General features: G+C 47.5%; 1 protein-coding gene across 1 annotated transcript in view; it reads right to left on the bottom strand.

Moving 5' to 3' along the window:
- CYFIP1 (cytoplasmic FMR1 interacting protein 1) overlaps positions 1-24,025 on the bottom strand; it is a 72,458-nt gene that overhangs the window by 47,957 nt on the left and 476 nt on the right. The gene's annotated exons all lie outside the window — the stretch shown is intronic.

The following is a 24,025-nucleotide window of genomic DNA, read 5'->3' as shown; positions in this document are numbered from 1 at the left end:
GAAGAACATCCAGCTGATGCCCCCAGCACTGGCCCCCGACAAGCACAAGATGTGGAAGGGCCAGGAGAAGACAGACCCAGTTCTGGTATGCTGGGTGGAGAACCAAAAAGAGAACTGAGGGCACCGGAAAGCCCCAGGGGCAGTGCAGAGAGGAAGAAGCTCAAGAGAGCAGCCCACAAAGTTGCTCATGCACTCGAGACCCACCCCAAGCTGCACATGCATGGATCTAACCCTGTACACCCCAACCCGAGACAACAGTCAGGTCCAGTCAGGTTACTAAGAGACTCCAGAAACAGACCGACTATGAATCACAACTCACAGGCGGTAGGTCAGAATTACAGCCCAAATCTTGACCGAGTTGATTTCCCTGCTGAAATGGAAACATCCCTGGACTTAAAACAAGCCCTAGCATCTCCTCGCATAATACCCAAAATGTCCAAATGCAATCCAAACTAATTCAGCACACAAGAACCTGAAAGTCTTAACGCATATGGGGAAAGATGAGCAATAGGTACCAAAGCTGAGCTAACACATGGCTGTGCCAGACTTTCAGGCCAGTACGATGAGGGGCTCTAAAAAACAACGATAACACTCACAAACTGAAAAAGCAAAGTTGACAAGTAAAATAAATCTTTACACAGAGACCCAAAACGAAATTTTAGAATGAAAAAGTGCCATACTGGGGCTTTTAAAACTCTCTACGTGGGCCCTCCCTGGTGGTGCAGCAGGTTAAAACGCATCGCTGCAAGCTGGCCACAGCTGCTTCAGTGTGAGTTCAATCCCTGGCCCTGGAGGTGACCCGCAGGGCACAGCAGACCTCTCCTGCCTCGCCCACTGCTCCCCTCAGCAGTGTACTTCATCGATCTGCCTGTTCTGCTCCCGACTCTGTCTCTGATGAATCCTCTCACCGCCTCTGCAACTCTGGCCTGTACCCCAGTTCTGCATGCATAAATAAATCTTAAAAAAAAAAAAAAAAAACTTTCTATATGAGCTCAAGAGCAGAGGAATGATTCAGTGAACAGGAGAGCAGGAGTGACCTAATGTGGATGACAGAATTAAGAGACTGAAAACAAGGCAACTCCTCAAGAGCTCTGGAACGAGAGAGTGGGACCATGTCAGCAGAGCGACTGGAGGGCAAGTGTACTGTCTCGGAAGAGTAACTGAAGACACTGAGTGAAGCCATCCCACATTTGACAAAAAAACTTTCATCAAAAGATTCGAGAGATGGAGAAAGGCACAAAATGATGTAAAAACAAGCTATTATATTATTTAAAAAAAAAATATTTGAGACACTCAGTAGATCCCAAGCAGGATAAAGTCCACACCCAGACATCATAGTCTAGGGACTGAAAACTAAAGAGAAGGAGAAAATGTCGAAAGCAGCCAGAGAACGATGTCATTAGACAATGATGATTTGAATGCCTGAGGATCTCTGCTCAGAAGCCAGGGAGACCCAAGGAAGTGGAACTACACTTTCTGTGCCTGAAAGAAAAGAAGTGTCTACCCAGCATCCTAACATGGAGTGGAAAGATCCTTCAGAAAAGAAAAGATGAAATAAGGACATTCCCAGAGGAGCGTCAATTACGGTAATTTACAGACTTGTTAGAGCAAGTTCTTTCGATGGAAGGGAAATGAAGCCAGATGGAGACTAGGACATAAAGACCCAAGAAAATGATTCAAAAAAAAAAAATCAACAGTGATTGAACAGAATATCCATCTAGAGTTCTTTAAAAGACTTGTGGTAGCTGAAAACAAAAATTGAAACACTGCCTGATGGGGTTTTTCCTTACATGTAGATGTAGTATGTGATGACTACACTGTAAGTAGGCAAAAGGGCTTATATGGTAGTGAAATTTCTGTATCCTACCTAAAGTACTAATAGTATAATAAGTCTTTGTAAGCATCTACTTTGTAACTCCTCGTGTGACCATGGGGGAGGTACTATCTAAAGCAATGTAAGTCATTAAAAAAGATCATTTAAGGGCCCTTCTGTGTGGTGCAACAGGTTAAAGCGCCGCACTATGAAGCCAGGTACAGCCCTTCAGCATGAGTTCCATCCCTGGCCAGGAAGCCGACGTACATGATGCAGCAGACCTCTCTTGTCTCACCTGCTGCTCCCCTCAGCAATGAATTCATCCACCTGCTGGTTCTGCTCCCCACTCTGTCTCTGGTGAATCCTCTCACCGCCCCTGCACCTCTGGTCTGTACCCCAGTACTGTATGCATACATAAATAAATCTTTTTTTTAAATCATTTAGAATAATCTTTTAAAAAATCATTTAGGACCCACAGGGATTACAACTGAGATGAAAAAAAAAAATGTACAAAATGATGTAAAAATAAACTTATATTATTTAAATGAATGAATAAATAAATAAAAGCACTTAGGATGCAATACTAAAACATGCTCAAATAACCTAAAAGTGCGCAAATAACCTAAAAGAGGAAATGAAAAGGAAACAGAACAATGGAAACTAGGGCGGACCAGAAGTTGGTGTCTGAGACCCAGCAAAGGGTTCTCTCTGACTCAGTGACCATATCTATGTGTGGGTTTTTCCGCACCAGCAATTGTCTGACTCCAGCTGAGTGTCTGACAATTCATCTCAACTCGGACACTGTCACCCCAGAGTAACAGTCAGCGCCTCAGGTGAAGGGCTCAGGCCTCCTTTCCCCACCTCCCATCCTTTCAGAGACACACCCAGAGATACCCAGCTTCAGACTATGCAGAGCAGAGGTCCCAAAGTCCCCTACCTTGGGTTTGACTAATCTGTTCTCACAGAACTCAGAGAAGCACCAGTTTATTATGAAAGGCTGTAACTCATGAAAAGCCAGATGGAAGAGAGCACAGGGCTAGCTACAGGAAAGTGGACAGAGTGCCCATGTTCACCGCCATTCATCAGAAAGCGCATCAAACCCAACCTTTGAAGTTTCTATGGAAACTTCCTTACAGTGTGGTTGATGAAATCACTGGGCACCAGCCATGAGCTCAACCTCCAGTCCTTCTCAGAGGGGAAAGTGTGGGGGTGAGAACGCAAGTTCACCTTCCAATCACATGGTGCTTCCCCTGAAGCCAGCCCCCATTCTCAGGGGCTTTCCAAAAGCCACCTCATTGACATAAGTTAAGGAGCAGCTAAAGGGTTTGCTATGAATATCAAGACATTTGCAACCTTCGCATCATATAAATTCCAAGGGCTTTTGGCCTTCTGAGCTGGACATATGGGAAGACATATATTCCTTATTGTAAGTCACAATATCATAGGTCTCCACCAGAACCCGACCGTGCTGTGGGCCTGACACTCTGAGCTTGGATTTCTATCCTTCTGTGAGACTGAGAAATGAATGGGTTATAAGCCAAAAAAAGGGAAGGGGGATCAAATAACAGACCAAAATGTAAACATACCAATAATTGCATCAATCATAAGTAGTCTAAACACACCAATTAAAGACAATGATTATCAGAATAGATTGGAAAAAAAGTCTTTTTTTTTAAAGATTTATTTATGCATACAAGAACTGGGGTACAGGCCAGAGGTGCAGGGGGGCGGTGTTGAGAGAATTCACCAGAGACAGAGTGGGGAGCAGAACAGGCATATCAATGAAGTACACCGCTGAGGGGAGCAGCGGGTGAGACAAGAGAGGTCTGCCACGCCATGTGGTCACCTCTCTAGCCGGGGACTGAACTTGTGGACAGCTTAGACTTAATCCCTGTGCCACCAGGGAGGCCCAGATTGAAAAAACTCTTAACTCAACTATATGCCATCTACAGAAACTCACTTAAAGTCTAATGACATGGGTAGGCTGAAAGTGACAAGGCAAGCACTTGTCAGGAGAAGCGGAAGTGATTATGGAATCACTGGACAGAGTGGACTTCAGAGCCAGGGAGTGACCAGGGGTTCCCTGGTCATTGATGACAAAAGAGCTTCGGCCTACGTGGCACAGCACTCACAGAACCCAAGGGGAGGTAAATCCACAGTGCAGTGGTGATGCCAATAGTCCCCTACCACTTACAGATAGGTAAGCTACAGGGAACAGAGAGGAAGAGAGTCCCACCACTGCCAACCGCACCTCCGGGGACCTCCCAGGACTATTCTGCACATCTCAACACTTCCCTCCTAGCCACACGGGCCACAGGGCTCATCGCAACACCTGCCCAGCACCCACGGACCCTCTGCGGTCCACAGTGCCTTTCCTGTGTCTAAAACAGGCTGCTCAGCCCACCCAGTGGGGAGAGATGGGAGGAGGGCCATACTGAGCCTAGGGAACCATCAAATGTTCAGCTTATTTCAAGTCAGTGCTTAAAGACATTATTTGTATAGAAACAGCAGTACTTATGTGGTCTGTGTACACAAGGAACATTATCCAGCCTAAAAGGAAGGAAATTTGAACACGGCTACAACATGGACAAGCTCTGAAGACATCAGGGAAGGATAAATGTGTATGATTCCACTTCAGTCACCATGCTCATGCACTCACACACGTGTACACACATGGTTGCAGGCCGCTCACCATGCATACCCATGCACTGAACCCCAGCTTCTCACCATGTGCACACACACCTGGGCACACCGCCCCTCCCACTCATCATGCACCACACGCACAGTCCCAACCCTGCCAACACCTGATCTCACACTTACAGCCTCCAGAACTGAAACCGCACATTTGTGTTGTTGAAGCTGCCCCGTCTGTAGTATTTGTTCCGACAGCCTGAGCAAATGAACACGGAGCCAAGAACTCGTTGAACAGAACTGCTCTGCCAGGGCTGGGTTCCTACACCCTTGCTGACTGCATGGTAAAAATAGCCACTTGCTGGTGTTTTTCTGATCATGCAACAAGATGCTCAATGCACAAAGCAGACGGCCAGGGGCAAAACAAAGGCCGCTGGACTGTCTCCAGCCCCTGTCACAGATGCTAGCCTCAGCACTTCCTGTTGTGAGCCGTCTCCCTGCAGCATGGACCGCCTGCAAACAACAAGCTCGCCTCTGTCTACATCCTTGGGCCACAAAAACGCGACTTTCCCCCCCCTCGACTGGTTGTGTATCAGCAGCAGTTTCTAGCCTCAAGTTTGTTCCCAAGTCCTACAACTTGTCAAGCTTATTATAAGAAGGAATTCAAATAGGTTAGGAGACTGTTATTTAACAAGTCATCGACTTAATTTGCAAAGTTATGGAATTTTAAAATAATGTCAAAGGACTACTGATCGCACTTGGCTGTTCTCGCTGACACTGTTTTAGTGAATCATGGGATTCCAACCGGGAGAGGCTGAGAGCTGGGAGCCAGGGAGACGCTAGAGAATGCATCACCCACTCCCCAAACTGGGCCAGGGACCTCTGACCTGGGCAAGTGCCGTCTGAAGACACCACGCAGACAAGCATGGTGAGAAGCCACCCAGACCAGGAGCACTGAAGACAATGGCCTTGTACTGAGGGCCAAGTCAGGGCCCTTTTCCTCCTTAGAGAGAATCAATAACCAATTTTGTACAGCCAAAACAGTTTAGAGCTGTTTACACCAACCGCCCTTTTTTTTTTTAACCACTTACCTCCGCTTCCTTTTATCTTTCCATAAAACCCCCTGAAGTTGTCCTTCCTTCTCGTTGGGGTATATTGTAGGTTTCTACGCTGCATCTTTATACCTGAAATTGCTGTCCTCTGATGTCAAATTAATATGCCCTGGCTTTCTTGTGGACTCCCGAATTTCTGGGCTGATGGTTGGTCAGGGACAGCTGTGCTCACATCTGCTCAGCGTCCTCACTGTCAGTGGGCGAGCCTGGCCCTCCGCAGCATGGGCGGGGCCAGCAGGTCACCCCACACTACAGCACCTTCCCTGCCTGTCCTTCCCCAGCCACATCACAGGCTGCACTTTGGGGTCCTGGCTGGCGGGCGGCACCAGCCTCCCTGGAGGGCCAAAGGAGAAGGCAGTGATGCTGTGACAAAGGCGCGCTCAGTCCTAGGAGCAACCGGAACAGGCCCTTCTTCCTCCACCCACGCGTCAGGTCCTAGGTGCGGGCCGCAGCTGGAGCAGGCACACATGTTGGACCCAGAACCCAGGCTCTGCTGGGCACAGGGTACGGTCTTCAGGTTCTGCTGCAGGTCTCCATGAGGCTCTCCAGACGCGCTGGAGCCCTGACAGGACCAGCACCCTCTGGGCCACATGAGCCCTGCTCTGGACCAGGCCAGCAGCACAGAGGACACTGCCGAGGCGCATGGGCAGCAGAGTGCTCCCAGAGCAGCCTTTCCTTGCCAGCCCTGGAGTCTGTGAGCGACCTAGCTGTGGTCTGAGCACTGTGCCTGAGCCCCATGGGTGGGCATCTGGGACTGCAGGTGGGATCAGGGGCCCAGCGGGGGGTGAGAGGACCCCAAGAGGGGCCGGGAGGCAGTGGGGGGCTCAGAGAACTGCAAGTGAGAGGGATGTCAAGCAGGTGAGGGGACAGCAGGTGGGGTCAAGATGACAGGTGGAACCAGGGAATGTCAAGAGAAGGTCAGGGAACAGCAGGTGGGCAAGAGGAGGGGGTTCCCAGTGCCAGACTAGAGGTCCCACAGCAGCTCACCCTCCTTTCGCCGTATGGGCTGCTGTCCAGCCCCCACTCAGATCCATCCCGACATTGTCCCAACAAGCTGTCCTCATGGCCCCCCCAGGGTGGGGTCCTCCCTTCACATTCTGGTGGGTGAACTGAATGAGGCGCCGAGGCCCCCAGCTGCCCCTTGGCTACAGAGCAGGGGACAGAGCCAGCCTGACCCAGCTCCAGGCCTTTGTGCATTCAAGGTCCAGGCCAGAGTCAGGCCAAGAAATGACAGGCATTCACAGGGCAGGTGTGGGGAACCCGTGGGGAATAGGGACTCCATACTGCCAGGGCCGTGGCAGGGAAAGGTAAGGAACATTCTGTAAAGCCTAATACTCACCATGCGCTGTGGAACAAAGAACAGTGAATAACAGCGCTTCTTGAAAAAAAGTGATTTGACTGTTTTCTGTTTCTGGGCAGCATGAGGGTAGGTGGGTGGCAAGAAAGGGAAGCCGGCAGTTCAGTCAAAGGCAGCAACAGACGAGTCCCTAATAACCCAAGTCTTAAAAAAGAAAGAACATTTAGGGTGCAAAGAACAAACAGAAATGAAAGCAGCGAGACTGGCTTCCAGCCTGGTAGTGTGACTGTGCCAGGAGATGAAAAGGAAAAGAGTCAAGTGTGAGATGTGCGTAACTGTGGGTGGAAGCGTGCATGCCTGTGTGTGAATGAGTGTGTGCGGGTTTGTGAGTGTGCACATGTGTGTGTGTTCAGGGTGTTGTTGTGCGTGTGGGTATGTGAGTGTGTGCATGTGTGCGAGTGTGTGCTCAGGGTGTGTGCACACAGAGTGTGTGAGTGTGCACTCAGGGGATATGTCTGCCTCCAGCCAGCCAGTACCTCTGGGAAGACACAATCAGAAAATTGCTGCACAGACAAGACAAAACAAAGGTGAACATCAGACAGGGGCACTGAGCGACCCGTCTCGCCTCGCAGCGGGCGGAGAGGACAGGAGTCTGGGCTGGCCAGCAGGGGCCAGAGCCCACAGGCAGCTACCTGGTCAAAAGCATAGCATGGGGGTCTGCTCCTGGGGTGCCCTGATCTGGCGCACCTCCTGCCGGCACCTCAGGGCGACCACAGGGCCAGGCCACACCCACGAGGCCTGGCCCTCAAGTGCACAACAGGTGGGGTCACCCGGCTGCCCCTCCTCTGAGCAGGGACCTCAGCTGCAAAGCCTCGGAGCAGGTCATAGGCCACACGGTGGCCCTGGAGTTTTGCCAGGTTGGAGAAGAAAGTTCTATCACAGAGATGTTTTTCTTTTCTATCACTGTCCAGATAGGAAAGTGTTCTGCAGGGTGGGTGTTCTGGAAACAACATCTGAAAATACTTCCTGGTTGAGTAATCTGCCTGTGCTTGGGAGGATATTTGTCTACCAATGTAAAAGAATGAAGACAGGGGCCCTCACTGGTGACACAACAGTTTAAAGTTCAGCACTATGAAGCTCTATGCAGCCACCGCAGCACAAGTTTGATCCCCAGCCAGGAAGGGACCCACATGGCACAGAAACCACTCCCAATCCACCTGCAGCTCCCTTCAGCAGTAACTTTGCCTGTTCTGTTCCCTACTCTGTCTCTGATGAATCCTCTCACCACACTCCCCCCACCCCCACCCCCACACCCATCTGGCCCATACCCCAGTTCTTGTATGCATAAATGAATGAATGAATGAATGAATGAATGAATGAATGAATAAATAAATCTTTTTTGAAAAGAAAAGAAAAAAGAAATGAGGACAAAGAACAAGGGGGAAAATATGATAAAGGTGGAACCCAGAGATAAATGGGCATGGGTTTGAGGAGGATAATCACTTGGAAGCTTGGGTTAAAAACACTGAGAGAAAATGCTGAAAACATGAGCAATAAGCAAACTGCTTCTGGCTACTTCTGTGCCCAAAATCAGCCACTACATTTAACTCCTGAATGAATCAGACATTTAAATCCAACAGGTCTGTAAAACCTAACAGTCACCAACCTCTGAAACTAAGAACAGGGAATACAAATATTCAAAAGGTCATGAGTTGTCTTCTCTGTTTCTGGGCAGCAAGAAGGTGATTCCTTTAGAAACGCAACAGTTTCACAGAATCTTATCAAGCCAGTGTTTTTAATGAACTAAATTAATATCTATGGCAGTTGAAATGAAATTAAAACGAATATGCTAGGAATGTGCCTACTAACAAAGATCAGCTGTCCAGGGGTGGGAACCAGAAGCAAGCTGGAGTGCAGGCAGCGGCGTCCTTGGCAGGAGCCAGACGCTGAGGCCAGGTACGAGTGCGGAGACTCAGGGGTGTGCTGGCCCGGCCCAAAACAGCAGGGACCACAGAGGGTGGAGGTGGCTCCAGCACCACTGCAGGGTGGGGCACAGCACAGCTCGATCCCCCCAGGGCCACTTGGCAGAGGGCGGTCCAGTGTCAGCCTCAAGTCAAGTGAGGGCGTGTCCCCCTCAGGAGCGGGAGTGGGGCTGTGCCTGGGCTAAAAGGAGTCATCTTTGTTGAAAACAGAAACTGCCAGGGTAGCTCAACACCAAGGTTGCAAAACGTGGTGAAACCACAGCAGAAAATGCAGAACTCACGCCTCAGATGCCCATCAGGCGCCTGCTGGGGCCCCCCCAGAAAACACCCCATGCACCCGAGCCACCTATGCCGGTGTCTGGGTGGGGGCTCTGATGGACGTCTTCCCGGTACCTCCCAAGTTGCAGTTTTTTACTTTACAACTTGAAAATATCTGGCCTGCCCAACTCCACAGAGTAACCCAACTGCGGAAAGGAAGAGATGTTTCTGCACCGATTTTCTTCCTCTTCTACATGCAAATAATGGTACTTCCCAGAAAAGTTAAGAACGTCAAATTTTTTCATGCAATCTGCTCCCATGTAAAATAAATCATCTAAGGAAGAGAAGCACACTGCATGGAACTGCTCGCCCAGGCTGAAAACGATGTGCTTTTCTGCACTGCTATCCAGCTTGACTCCAGCTTGTTCCCCAGAACAAGGGGACGGGCGGAGGGCAACAGGGAACTGGAGGCCTCAGGAACTGCTACATCCTCAGAGAAGTGAGCCAATCAAGACAATAAAGTGTTGAAGCTTCAGGTGGGTTCTGTGTGGAAATCTTGACCCTCTGGGCAGCCCTCCCTTGGGGACGGTGGCCACAATCAGGCTGCCCGGGGGATGATCTTCCCAGACTGTTCGGCCTGTCTGCCTTCTTACACTCCCTCCAAGCATCCTACCACAGCCCCATAGCACAGCCCACTTCCCCCACCAGCCCCTCACCAACCAGAGCCTCCTTCCCCCAGACTACACCCTCAGCGGCCACTTTCCTTTTCCTCCCTTTCAGCTGTGCCAAGCAAGGCACTGATCCTCTTGCGATCCTGCTGCTCTTCCTGCTGACACCTGCTTGACTCCTTCGGCCACAGCTGTGGTTTTCGACCACGTTCCCTGGAGCCCTGGGGTGCTGCGCTGTAAAGGAGAGCAGCCCCACCTTTGCATGCACTGGGATGCCCGTGAGATGTGGGTGGCAAGATTACTGACGTTAAAATCAATCAATGCAGAAGAGGGAAGGCGTCACTCAAGCCTCAACTCATTCAAGGACTCCACGCAGCTCCCTCAACTGACTACCGCACACGATGGACACCTGGTTCATGACCCCTTCTGCTTGGGCAGGATTCTCAGTGGTGGGTGGCTGTTGCCCCAGAGGCTAGGACCCAGCATTCAGCACAAGTCACTAGACTGACCACTTCCTGTGACTGTGGCCATGTCCTTCGTGTTTCACAAAGAGCCCGGTGAGTGTGAACGTGCGTAGAGACACAAAGGCCAAGCCGGCTCGGCACAGTCCTCCTGGTAAGACAGGCCAGGCCAGGGGGCTGCTCACGGAGTGGAGGAAGGGAGCTCCCATCTCCCCAGTGGACTGCAGGGCTCCCCACCACAGTGGGCCAGTGACAGCTTAGGCTCCCAGGAAACACTCAGGGGTTTTCCACAGGCGTCTTCCAACCTGGCCACCTGACACAGCTGTACCTGTGCCAGCCACTAGGACCTCCCCACAGCACAGCTGACATGCCTCCTCCTCAGCTGCCCAAGCTGCCCCAACTTAGTGGTGGGGCCCTGGGGCCTGGGAAGACCACACAGGAGCCTGAGCGTCCTATCGGTCTGGTACCGCCTACAGCACTCCACAGCAGGGTGATAAGGGTGGCTGCTCATCATTCTGCTGCTTGAACTTGAGCGGGAAGGAACCTGCCTCCACCTGCTCACCCGGTCGTGTGATGTGCTCCGACAGGCAGGAGCTGCCCTGGCTGAGGAACAGGCCCCACAGGGACCCAGCACCCACCCCGTGCGCGCTGGGCTGCCCCTTCCCTTCTCCCAGGCACAGGGAGCTGCAGGACACTGACCCCACTGGAGATTTCACATCACCTGGAAGTGCCCCCCCCATCACCCACAATTTCTACTCATCACTGCTCAAGCCACGTGGGCCGAAAGTGTCTGCTTCAGCCGGCTGTTGTCCTTGTGTATAGGAGCCCTGGGTCCAAGGACACCCCAGGAAGTCGCTGTCCCCAGAAGTCCTCCTCGCAGGCTGGAGACTCCAACCTCCTGGGTGTGTGAAGGGCGGGAACTCAGGAGGAAGGCCAGAAACCTGACTGGTCTCCAGTCCCCTCCAGACCTGCAGGAAGCCTGTCCTGCCAGTTAGGCAGTCCCGGATCTGATCAGCGATGGGATAAAAGCAGACAGCAGTTCACAGAGCTCCCGTCTATCTGCCCCAGCACTGCAGACGGCCAGGCACCACCCAGAACACATGGGAGAGGAGCCCAGGAGCCAGGCTCAGCCTGCCCTCCCAGGCCTCCCCAGCTCAGCCTGCCCTCCCAGGCCTCCCCAGCTCGGCCACACAGGCGTCAACAGGACCCCTTCCACCAGACTCCATCACCAAGAGGCAACTGCTAGGGACCCATTCTCTCGGCACAGACACAAATGCTCACTGAGGGCTCAGGCCAGCAGTTCTTCTAAACCCTCCCTTTGTGCTAACCACTCAAGTTCACAAATTTTTCCCTCCCCAAGAAAATCTAAGTTGCTATCTCTGGGCAAAAAAAGGTCAGTGTGAGTTTTTGGAAAAACTTTTCCAGCAGTGCACCCCAAGAGGGAATTCCTAAATTATACAACCACCTTTAATGGTGCAGACAATAACCCCAGCAGCATTATCCCCAATGGCCAAGAAATGAAATCTACCCAAGGGTCCATTCATGGGATGAGTGAATATTACTGGTGTATATTGTACAATGGTTATTATTCAGCCATTTAAAAAAAAAGAAGGTGGGAAGCCCAAGGGGATTGCAACTGAGATGTAAAAATGCACAAAAAGATGTGAAATAAACTATTATATATACATATATATGTGTATATATACATATATATAGACATATATACACACATACATATATATGTATATATGTATATATATGTGTGTGTGTGTATATATATATATATATATATATATATAAAGGAGGAGGCTTTCCTGGTGGCACAGGGGGTTAAAGCACAGCACTGTGAAGCTGTCCGCAGCCACTGTAGCACGAGCTGGATCTGTGGCCAGGGAGCTGACCCACGTGGCACAGCAGACCTTTTTCCTGTCCTGTCTGCTGCTCCTCTCAGCAGTATATTTCAGTAGATCTCCCTTTTCTGCTCCCCACTGTCTCTGGTGAGCCTCTCACCCCCTACTCCTGCCCTCCTGGTCTATACCCCAGTTCTTGCATACATAATAAATTCTTAAAAAATTAATTAATTAAAAAAATTTTTAAAAGGAAACCCCACTGTATGTGACAATATGGATGAAACACAAGGGCATTATGTTGAGTGAAATAAATGAAAGAAATAAGTCAGACAGACAGCATGGTATCAGCCCAGAGTGGTAAGTGGAATATAAACAAGCCAACAGAAAACCAAGCTCACAGATACAAAGGACAGGCTGGTGGCTGCCAGGGGTGGGGGGAGAGAGGGTGGTGGAGGAAATGGGTCAAGATGGTCAAAAGGTCCACACGTCCAACTATTAAATACAGAGGTCGGGGGCTGTCCAGCACAGAGACGGTAGTTAACATCACTGTGTATTTGAAAGTTCCTAAGAGAAAATCTGAAAACTTCTCATCACATGAAAAAATGTGAGATGATCACTGTTCATTACACTTTCTATGGTGATCATTTCACATAATCTACCAATAAAAAAAGCTCTTTCAGCCCTCCCTGGTGGCGCAGCGGGTTAAAGCACTTTACTAAGAAGCTTAAGCGACTTCCGCATGAGTTTGATCCCCGCCTGCCCCAGAGGAGATCCACATGGCTCAGCAGACCTCTCCTGACCCACCCGCTGCTCCCCTCAGCAGTGCACTTCGTCGATCTGCCTGTTCTGCTCCCCACTCTGTCCCTGGTGAATCCTCTCACCCTGCGCATCTCTGGCCTGTACCCCAGTTCTGTACAAATAAATGAATAAGTCTAAAAAAAAAAAACTACTTGTGGAAGGAGTTTATAAAAAAAAAAGTTTTCATTACACCTGAAACTACTCTAATGTTATAGGCTAATTACACCTCAATTTAAACACAAACACAAAATACGAGCGGGAGCATGACGCACCTCAGGGGAACATCCAAGCATCACTTTCAGTTTTACACTTCAGGACACCTCGAGACTTTCTTTTCACGTGCACCCCGCTACTGTTGCTGAGGCTGATCACATTTCTATACAAAAGTCAGACCGGGATTTTATTTTCCTTTTGTGCCTCTCCAGCTTGGCTTGTTTCCCATTCGTTTGTCCTTGGAAAGCCCCGTGGATGAGGGCGGCCCCCCAACACAAAGATGCCCACGCTGTGAGTTGCTGCAACACAGGCCCAGGCCAGGCGACCTGTCACTCACTTTCTGTCTGTGAAGCCTCAGTTTAGAAGTTTCACCGTATCAACCTTGCAGGCTTTATTCCCTTTGCAATGCCCTAGGCCAGCCCCAGCCCTGGGAAGGAGCAGCGCCTCACCCACGAAGCCACCCAGAAATCAGACGGCTGGGGTCTGGGAAGGAGTTGTGAGGCACGAAGCTAATGCCAAAGCTTAGAAGTCACTTAATAAACTTAAAAGTAAGCCTGAGACCCATACAAAGTTTAGTAAGCTGACAGATGACAGAATTTTTCCCTCTAACCCCAGAGGCACAGTAGTCCCTAGATCCTGAGCTGCTGTCAACCTGGTGGTGTTTGCAATGCAGAACAGACAGGTGAGCCACTGCCATGACAAAAGCAGGGCCCAGCCCCAGACCCACAGCGAACCTCACTTCCCTGTCCACAATTTGGGCACGGAGCCCCAGCTTTCCTTTATATAAGCTGCATCTCCTCCGTGCACATTCTTAAAGGCATGTTTTAATCTTTGCAAAAGGCTCATCACGCTGCCTGCAACCACCTGCCTCCGTGTCTCCTCTGTGAGAGAGCTGAGCCATGTCTGCACTGTCAGGCTGTCTACGGCGTCTGTGTAATTCCTACATATTAATATAGTACAGTATATTCTCGAAAACAGGAGCCCATCAATTTTCTAAAAAGTTAGCAACTGTCTCTTGAGTAAAAGAAAAATCCCTATTTAAGAAACATACACGAGGTGTTTAGAAGTCCAGGGGGTCAAACAGATGGGAAAAAGTTATGCCTGTTTGGGTTCCATTTTTATTATTTATTATTTATTTGTATAATTTAATGTTATTTTTGTAACATTTTATGAGTAGGAAATTACTCTCAAAACCTAAAAATGGAGCTCTCCCTGGTGGTGCAGTGGGTTAAGGCACAGCACTAAGAAGCTAAAGCCACTTCAGCATGAGTTCAATCCCTGCCCCAGAGGTGACCACATGGCGTGGCAGACCTCTCCTGACCCGCCTGCTGCTCCCCTCAGCAGTGGACTTCGTCAATCTGCCCGTTCTGCTCCCCACTCTGTCTCTGGTGAATAGTCTCACAGCCCCTGCACCTCTGGTCTGTGCCCCAGTTCTGCACAAACAAGCAAACAAACAAACAAATAAATAAATATATTTTTTAAAGAATAAAACCTAAAAAATGGAAAACACACCCCCCCATTGGGGAAAGGTGTGCCTTAACTCCTTGAGTGGAGGTACATTTTGGTGGCTCCTCACTGCTATCAGGTCACACACTTGCACCTGCTTCAGATGGAATGCACCTTCCCACCCAGAGTACCTGCTTGGCAATCCCTGTGTCTGCCTGGAAGAGGCCTCCCAGAGGCTACACTCCCAGAAGGGAGCTCTGGCCGGACAGGATCCCCGGAGGCTGCCCAGGAACCTCACACCCAGGGCAGGGTTCTCAGAGAAGCTTCCAGGCAAGTCAGCCTGAGTGCTCTCAGCTGTACTACTATAATTACTACATCAGGATGCTTTGGATGTTTGCAGGGTGCTGGCCTGTGTTAAAGAGAAAAAAAATCAGCTCCATTTTCTTTTATTTGTTCATTGAATTAAACGTCTGTTAACCACCTATTCTGCTCTCAGCAACTTCCAGGCTCTGGGAGGCCGAAAGGAAGTAGAAAGTGAAACCTTTCCATTCCTTGCTTGATCTTCTCCCTTAAATGTAAGCCCTGGATGGAGCCTAGTAGGTTTTTTGATTTTGTGGGTTTTTACAAATCCCAGAGTTTAGTACTGGAGTATAGTAGTCTAATCTCCCCTCAAGAAATGTCAAAATAATGAATATTTGTTTCAAAGTGGTGATTCTTTGTTCATAAAAAGTGAGTCATTTAGGTTAAGTTACACCTTTTGTTAACATTAGACTTATTAACAAATTCCTACCATTTTTGTACTATCGACTCCAAATTTAGCTTCAGTTATCTAATCCTCTTACACTTCCCAAGTTTTCAGGAACTGAAAGAAACCAGCTATGGAAAACAATGAACAGTCTCAAAAATGCAAATTCATTTCTACTCTGACCCAGAAAAAAAACAGCAAACTCAGATACCAGATCATGCTTTTTAAAAAGAACTCCTGGACCTCCCAGCCACTGCAGCACAAGCTCCATCCCCAGCCATGGAGCTGACCCACATGGTGCAGCAGACCTCTCCTGTCTCGCCCACTGCTCCCCTCAGCAGTTTATTTCAGTTAATCTGCCTGTTGTTCTCCACTGCGTCTCTGGTGAATCATCTCACCCCCTGCATCTCTGGCCTGTGCCCCAGTTTTTGTATGCATAAATAAATAAATCTAAAAAAAACACAAAAAAACAAAAAACAAAACTCCTGTCTCCTGGAGATTTGCATTCAGGCCTCCGTGAATGCAATGAATTTGCTTCACCACTGTGGGGATAGGTCACAGGTGAACAGATACCCCACAGAGGATCCTCCTCACTGTGATACTGTTTTCTGTGCCTCTGCACTGTTTGAGCTCCCCGCAAGGAACAATCTGATTCAGAGGGCACCCCAGCTATCGTAGTTTGACGTACAGCTTTTGAGCCCATCGTGATGCAGACACAGGCCTCCAGGCTTGCGCCTAGAATTCTGAATAGAACATTCTGCTATTCACTTGCAGTACAGTCTTCAATAAGCTACAGGACAGTCAACACTTTATAATAAAATAGGCTTTGTAGCCGATGATTTTACCTGCTGTAGGCTAAGGCCATGTAAGTGTTCTGAGCAGGCCAAACATGATGTTGGGGTGGTCGGGTACATTAAATGCATTTTCGAGTTATAATACTTTCCACTTAAGATGGGTCATCGGGATGTAAGCCTATTTTGAGAACATCTGTATGTGTGTGGAAGTTTTCACGTTTGGGGCTGACTAGATTATGTAGTCACTCCCCTGTCCTTACGGCAACGGTGTCACACACAGGGCTCCCCACCCCAATCAGAGGGCATGGGGGGATGAGATGCACACCCCAGTGGCCTGATGACATTTCCCCTCCCAGCAAACCTTGCAGTAAAAGCAGGGAACTGAGAGTTTCAGAGACTTCTCAAAGCCCTTTCCAGAATGACAACCAAACCCACACAACCTATGGGGCAGCCCAAAATGTGTGACTAGAATACAAACAATGCCCAGGGCCGCACCCCAGTGCAGGGCAGGCACTGAGCCCCATGCCAGCTGCCCAGACTGCGGTGAGCTGGTAAAGGCATCCGCTGGTAAAGGCTCACCCACTGGTGCATGGTGGGGTGTGGTCAAAGCACTGGTTTTATTTATTTATTTTTAAAGATTTGTTTATGCATGCAAAACTGGGGTACAGGCCAGAGATGCAGGGGGTGAGAGGATTCACCAGAGGCAGAGTGGGGAGCAGAACAGGCAGATAGAGGAAGTACACTGCTGAGGGGAGCAGCGGGCAGGTCAGGAGAGGTCTGCTGCACCATATGGGTCACTTCCCGGGCTGGGATCGAACTGGCATAGAAATGGCTGCAGCTAGCTTCAGAGTGCTGTGCTCTAATCCATTGCACCACCATGAAGGGTCCGTAAAGTATTTGGTTTTATAGAAACTGGTCCCTCTATGCAGAATTTGTGGAAAATGGGGAAACTATGACTTAAAATGAACATTATTTAAAATGAACAGTGACATTTAAAGCCATTATTTTAAAGGTACATCAAGCTCTAGATAGGGGCTTAAATAGGAAGCAAGTTCTTATCACCATGTCTGAAGAAAGACCGTGGTCCTTCAGAGCCAAGTGTGCCTTCTGGGAAGACATTCAAGGATGAATCAATCCCATTTCGCTGCCCTGGCCAGGTCAAGACAGGCATAAGGAATGGCCTTATTATCTCTGGGCAAAGAATTCCCAACCAGTGTGCAAGGAGATGAAAACAGGCCTCCAGAGTTTGGCTAGTGAGTCCCTAAGCTGTAAATACAGGTCACAGAGATGTTGGGTTCAAAGACAACTGTTAGCATCGCCTGTCTTATTCACAACGAACAAACATGAAGCCACAGTTCAAGGGCCGCTATTTCTGTCCTGGCAGTCAAGCCTGGAGGTGAGACAGCCTGACTCAGCTAGATGGGAAAGCGCTCAGGTAGGCAAGGCTCGGGGCTCCTCCTGAACCACACAAATTCACACCCAGCTCAGACCAACACAGAGGCAAAACTCCAGAGTTTCTTCAGACGGTGTTCTGAGAGGTCTCTGATACAGATGCAAATCTATATACATATAGATGCAAATCTTATCCCTGGAACGCTCTGCTGTCCTCCCATTAGATCCCAGAAATCAGACCCTGAACTGCGTGTGAGACGCGACTGTGGGTTCTCCACTGGGTCCTACAAAGCTGCTGGGGTTCAGCGTCAAAGCTATAGCCACAGGGCATGAGGTATAAGGTGTAGAGAGGACAAATAACAAAATGGCAGGTGTAAATCCTACCTTATGTTTAAATGTAACACGTCAAAGATATAAATAGGGTAAAACTAAAAGTCTGGTGGGGGGGAATGTATCATGCAGAGAGAAATGAGAAATGGCTATACTACTTGGAAAAATAGACTTGAAGATGAAAAAGTGTCCCTAGAAACATGGTAAGTCAATTTATCAGCAAAATACAACAATTATAAACAAATACACCTAACAGTAGTTTCACAATATATGAAGCTGCCAATGGTATCATCCTATATGTACGAAATCCTAATGATTCTACCAAAAAATGCTTAAAGCAAATTCCACAAACAAATTCCACAAACCTACAGAATACTAAAGCAACACATGAAAGCCAGCTGCATTTCTAAACATCAGCAATGAACAACCCAAAAGGGATAGTCAAAGTAAAAATGCCACATAACAATGGCATATTCCAAAAAAAAGAATAAATTTAATAAAGAAGAAAAATGATTTGCACACCAAAAATTATAAAACATTGCTGAAAGATTTAAATACACAAGTGAAAAGCTATCCATAGTTATGGACTAAAAGACTTAATATTGTTAAGATTACAATATAATTCAAATCCACTTTCAAAATCCCAACAGTGGACATCCCTGGTGGCACAGAGTAAGTCTCAGCACCTATGCAACCTGAGTTCCATCCCCAGCCACATGGTGCAGCAGACCTCTCCTGTCTCACCCACTGCTCCTGTCAGCAGTGTATTTCAGTCAATCTGCCTGTTCTGCTCCCCACGCAGTCTGGTGAATCCTCTCACCCTCTACACATAAATCCTTAAATGCAAAAACATACAAGATCTCAGTTCTTGTATGCATCAACAAATAAATCTTAAAAAAAAAAAAACACAAAACTTCAACTGCATTTTCTATAAAGACAAGAAAAAAAAATGCAACCTAAAGTTAATACACAATCTCAAGGACCCAGAAAAAGAACAAAGTTGGATGTCTCATACTTGCTGACTTCAAAACTTACTATAAAGTCACAATGATCGTAACAGTGATTATTGTGAAAATACTTTTTTTGACCCATGAGATATAAGAGAGGATCCTGAAATAAACACTTGCACGTCAAATGTTGTGACCAGGATGTCAAGATACCGCATGGGCGGAAGGACAGTTTTTTTCCTATAAATGTTAGCAAAGCTGGATAGCCTTCAAAGAATGAAACCAGACCATTACTTTACGCTACATACAAACGTTATCTCAAATGAACCAAAAACTTAAACACAAGTGTTAAAGCTATAAAAGTCATAGAGGTTGAAAACATATGGGAACTGTTCAGGATACCGGGTCTGGCACTGACTTTCTTGGGTATGATACCAAATGCTCTGGCAACAGAAGGAAAAAAAAGCAGGACAGCAAAAGTAAACCTTTATGCCTCCAAGGACCCTATCAAAAGTGTAAAAGAATCTACAGACTAGTAGAAAATACCTGTAAGTTATATATCTGATAAGGGATTGATATACACACACCAACACACACACAAGCCTACAACTCAACAACACGAACATGGCTGAGAAATGAACAAAGGACTTGTACAGATATTTCTCCAAAAGGTAAACAAATAAATACATGCAAGGATGCCAACATCACTCATGGATAGGGAAATACAAATCAAAAGAGACTCTTCACACTCATTAGAATGCCTATTTTCAAAAATGCAGGAAAAAAGAGTTGGTGAAGATGTGGGTATAATGAAACCCTGGACACTGCTGGTGGGAATTGTGGTGGGAATACTATATGGCAATTCCTCAAAAAATAAACAACACAGAAACATAAAGGTCTGAGCCAGTAATTCCACTTCTGAGTATATACCCAATAGACTTGAAAACCAAACCTCAAAGGAGTCCATCTCCCAGTGCAATCCCACAGCAGAATTGCTCACGACAGCCAAAAGCAGAAACAGCCCAAATGCCCATCAGTAGATGGATGGATAAAGCAACCGTGATGTGGGTAAAGCAGATAGTGGACATTACTCAGCACAAAAAGAAATGAAATTCTGATCCATGCTTCATGGATGATTCTTAAAGACTATACAAAGTGAAGAAGTCAGACACAAAAGGGCAAATATTGCATGATTCCACCTGCATGAGGTATTTAGAGCTGTCAAATCTGTAGCAATAGAAAGTAGAATGGTGGGTGTAGCTGGGGAATGAGCGAATAGGAAGATAATGCTTACTGGGAACAGATTTTCCAGTTTGGGATGATGAATAAGAAATGAAGGTGAACAGTGGTGGTGAGTGCACAGCAGTGTAAAAATGCATTTAATAGTATTAAAGTGTACTCTTTAAAATGGTTAAAACAGTAAATGTTACATTATTTATATTTTATCACCATGGGGGTAAAAAATCAGATAGGGTGAGTCCTCCATTGATTTTTGGTTTTAAACATATTTTTAGCTATTCTAGTTTATTTTCCCTATTATAGAAATTTTTAGAAAAGATGAATCAGTTCATCTTTTTTCTATATAAAAGAACCCTGTTGAAATTCCTTTAAAAATCAAATGTAATTTCTTTTTGTGACACAGCAGTAAAACTTCTACATTTCTCCCCAAGAGAAAATTAAAACACATCCACATTAAAAACTTAGACACAAGTCTTCATAACAGCATTATTCCTAAGAGGCAAAAAGAAACCACCCATCACTCATTACCTGATAAAATATAATATCCTCATAGAATGGAATATAATACAACAAAAAAGCAAGAAATCCTGACACTTGGCTACAATGCCAGTGAGTTCCAAACAGATGGTATACTTTCACTTATATTAAACATGCAGAAGAAGCCAAGTCTGGGATGATAAATTAGTGGCTAGTTGGAGCATTGGAGTGGAGTAGGAGTGGAGATTGTACTTTGCAATCTTGCCAATCTCATTTATTAGTTCTAATAGTATTTTCATAGATTCCTTGGGTTTTCTATGTGTGACCCAGGAGAAAATAGGGAAAACAGTTTTATTTTCCCCTTCCAATCTGTAAGCGTTTTACTTCTTTTTCTGGCCAAGTTGCACTGGCTAAAATAAATGTTACAAATTATGCTAATATCATTAATCAATGCTACACCTGTGGCCACAAGAGCCGGATAAATTTTGGCAGAAAACAGTGAGAGTAGCTGGGACATGTTAGCTCCTTAAAATTTCACACAATAGGTCCCTCCTGGGTGGCACAGCGGGTTAAAGCACAGTACTAAGAAGCTTAAGCCACTTCCGCATGAGTTCGATCCCCACCTGCCCCGAAGGAGATCCACATGGCGCTGCAGACCTCTCCTGACCCGCCCGCTGCTCCCCTCAGCAGTGTACTTCGTCAATCGGCCTGTTCTGCTCCGCGCTCTGTCCCTGGTGAATCCTCTCACCCTCCGCATCTCTGGCCTATATCCCAGTTCTGTATGAATAAATAAATCCTTTTAAAAAAAATTTTCACACAATAAAATGTTTGTCTAAAACAAAAGCTTTAGAAAACATATCACTAGTATAAGTGTCCCTTGCATTACTTTTTCCTGTGTGACTGCATTTGATCTTTGTAACAATCTAATAGCTACTTTCCCCATGTATAGAAGGAGGAAAGGGGTTAAGGTAAGTCAAGACACCTGTCCACCTGGGCTCAAGGGACCATTTGGAACAGACATCAACTGTGAATGCAGAGAACTTGCCAGGGCCCAGCTGGATCTCACCCATCCGTCTGTCTGTCCTTCCGCTGGCTCACTGGCTAAGCTAATCCCTACAGAAACTGGTGCTGGTGAAACACAGATCAAAATATCAAGGCACTGAAAGTCACATGGGGAGAAGAATAGAGGAGAGCACTAGCCACCTGAGGAGCCAGGAGGCAGGTGCAGTAGCTGAGCCAGCTCCGTGTCCTCAAAGAATCCCAGGAATGAGGCAGCAGGTATGGAGGGTCAGGACCCAGGCACTAAGGCTAGATGAAAGGTATTTTTGGCAGTTTTCTTGTTTTTAGCTTGAAGTGTATGGATCAGATGGAGTCAAACAATTCTGGTTCTGCCTCTTACATGCATGTAAACTTGGATTTGCACTTCATCTCTCTGTTACTTTCCTCATCTGTAAAGTGGGAATCATCAATTGCATCTGCCTTTGAAGACTGAGGGTAAGAAGTAGGTAAAGTACTCAGGAGTTAGCCAACTGCAGCCCAATGCCTGTTTCTCCAAAGAAAGTTTCATCAGAAGCTAAAGATATCATTTGTCTCTGCTGATCTGTTGCCACAACACAGAGTTGTAAATGTTCACTTTCTGGACCTTTACTAGTCCAGCAAACCTGGTTGAGAACAATGCATAAGTACTAAAGAAATGTTAGGTATTCTTTTCAAAAAAATTCACTTTCAGAATGACAAATTTGAGTATGTGCACAAGATATAGACATAAGCATTGGTAACAGTAGTGACAAACCTGAAATAACAATGTCAATTAACAGGAAGCTGATTAACCAAATGATGCTACCTCTGTCCTGGTGGAACATTATATAGCCATTAAAAAGAACAAGGGAAATGTGTGCACTTACACTGTCCATACTCACATGTACATAAGATCTTCAAGATCTTAAAGTAATCTAAAAGCATTAAATCAAAAAAGATGATAGCCACAATATAATCTCATTATGTTACCAAAAGAACACACACAAAAATACCAAAAACCATATGTAGCCGCAGAAACGGTTATAAACTGCAAAAGAAATACTGTCCCTTAACTTTACTGTTAATACACTATGTAATGAGCTGGGATTTTGTGATTTTTCTCATGGCTTAAAAATAGCATTTGAATCTCTTAGCTCATATCCTAGGACACTTTTCAACCCTTGTGTCATTGCCCCTCAGGGACAAACAACAGAATACAGATGAATCTCAAATACATCATGGTAGTGAACTAAATGAATCTCAAAGAACACATGTGACATTCTGGAAAAAGCAAAACGCAGGAATGGAAAACAGCTCAGTGGCTGACAGTTGAGGAGTAGGGGTGTGGGGGAGGCTTGTTTTGCTGCAAGGGACAGCATGAGGGAACTTGGAGAAGTTGGAACTGCTCTATGTCTTGACTGTCAGCGAATTTCGAACATGGGCAAACTGTCACTGAACTTATAAAATAGGCAAAGAACAGGATATCGAGACGCCAAAAACTGTATGTAAATTTTCCAACAAATTCAAATAGACATTTAAAAAAAGTCCCAATGCGAGGGGTGCATGCTCTTTGACTGACTTATCTGCACACACGCAGATGCATTAACCCAGGAAATGTGGCCACGACAATTCCCTATTCGTCCCTCCCGGAGATGAAGTCGCGGGGCAGGGGGAGGTAGTAAACCGCTTAGCGGTATTCCACAAATTGCATTCCTACAAATGCGTAACTGCCGCCATCCGCATTTATTCAAGTGGCTATTCTCTCGATACCTGTCCCTGCAGATCTGCCTTTCTTTACACAGAAAACCAGTAAGGAGCGGCCGGGCTGAGGGGCAGCAGGCGTGGGTCCCGCTCGGCCGCCGCGCCGGGGCCGGGTTTGGCAGCACCGCCGCCGGCTCTCCGAGTTGCCGGCGAGTTGTCAAGCACAGCAACCTGAGCTACAGCAGCGCCGGCTATCACGGCTGCTTCAATCACGATCTTCGAAGGAGTCGCGCTGGAAAATGGCCAAGAAACGCGCCGAGCTCACCAAGCGGCAGAAACTGTCCGATGGGCACCCAATACCCCACTAGCAGCAGAGCGGCCCTCGGGAATCTCCGTCGCCCACACAAGCGCGGACCACCCCGCGCGGGGTTCAGCGCGCCCCCGCTCTCTCCACTGTCGAGCCCACACCAGAGTGGACATTGTCCGGTCGCCCCCTCCCCGCTGAAAACGACCCCGAAACCCCACTTCCCAAGGAGCCGCACACCCTTTTTCTACACCCACAACGTGCTGCTCGTTAAGCGCACGCGTTTCGGGCTTAAAATACACGATCCGGAATGGCTGTGCGAACGGCGCTGCCCACGTAACAATCCCGGCTCCGTAACAAAGCCCAAAACTCATCTCTCCAAGAATCTGCAAAATGGTTTCGCTCGCCCGGAGTCTCCCTCCATTCCTCAGAGCGCAAAGGCAAACCCTGGCCGGGTCCCCGCACCGCCTTCGAGCTAGTTGTCCGCCCCTCACTTTCCAACAATAACTGCGGAGCGGACCCCTCCCCACCCGAGCGCTGCCATGTGCCG

This window comes from Condylura cristata, unplaced genomic scaffold, assembly GCF_000260355.1.
Source record: "Condylura cristata isolate star-nosed mole 26May11 unplaced genomic scaffold, ConCri1.0 scaffold00035, whole genome shotgun sequence".
Lineage (NCBI taxonomy): Eukaryota > Metazoa > Chordata > Mammalia > Eulipotyphla > Talpidae > Condylura > Condylura cristata.
Note: the sequence above shows the minus strand (reverse complement) of the source record. Positions and strands in the feature narration are given on the sequence as shown.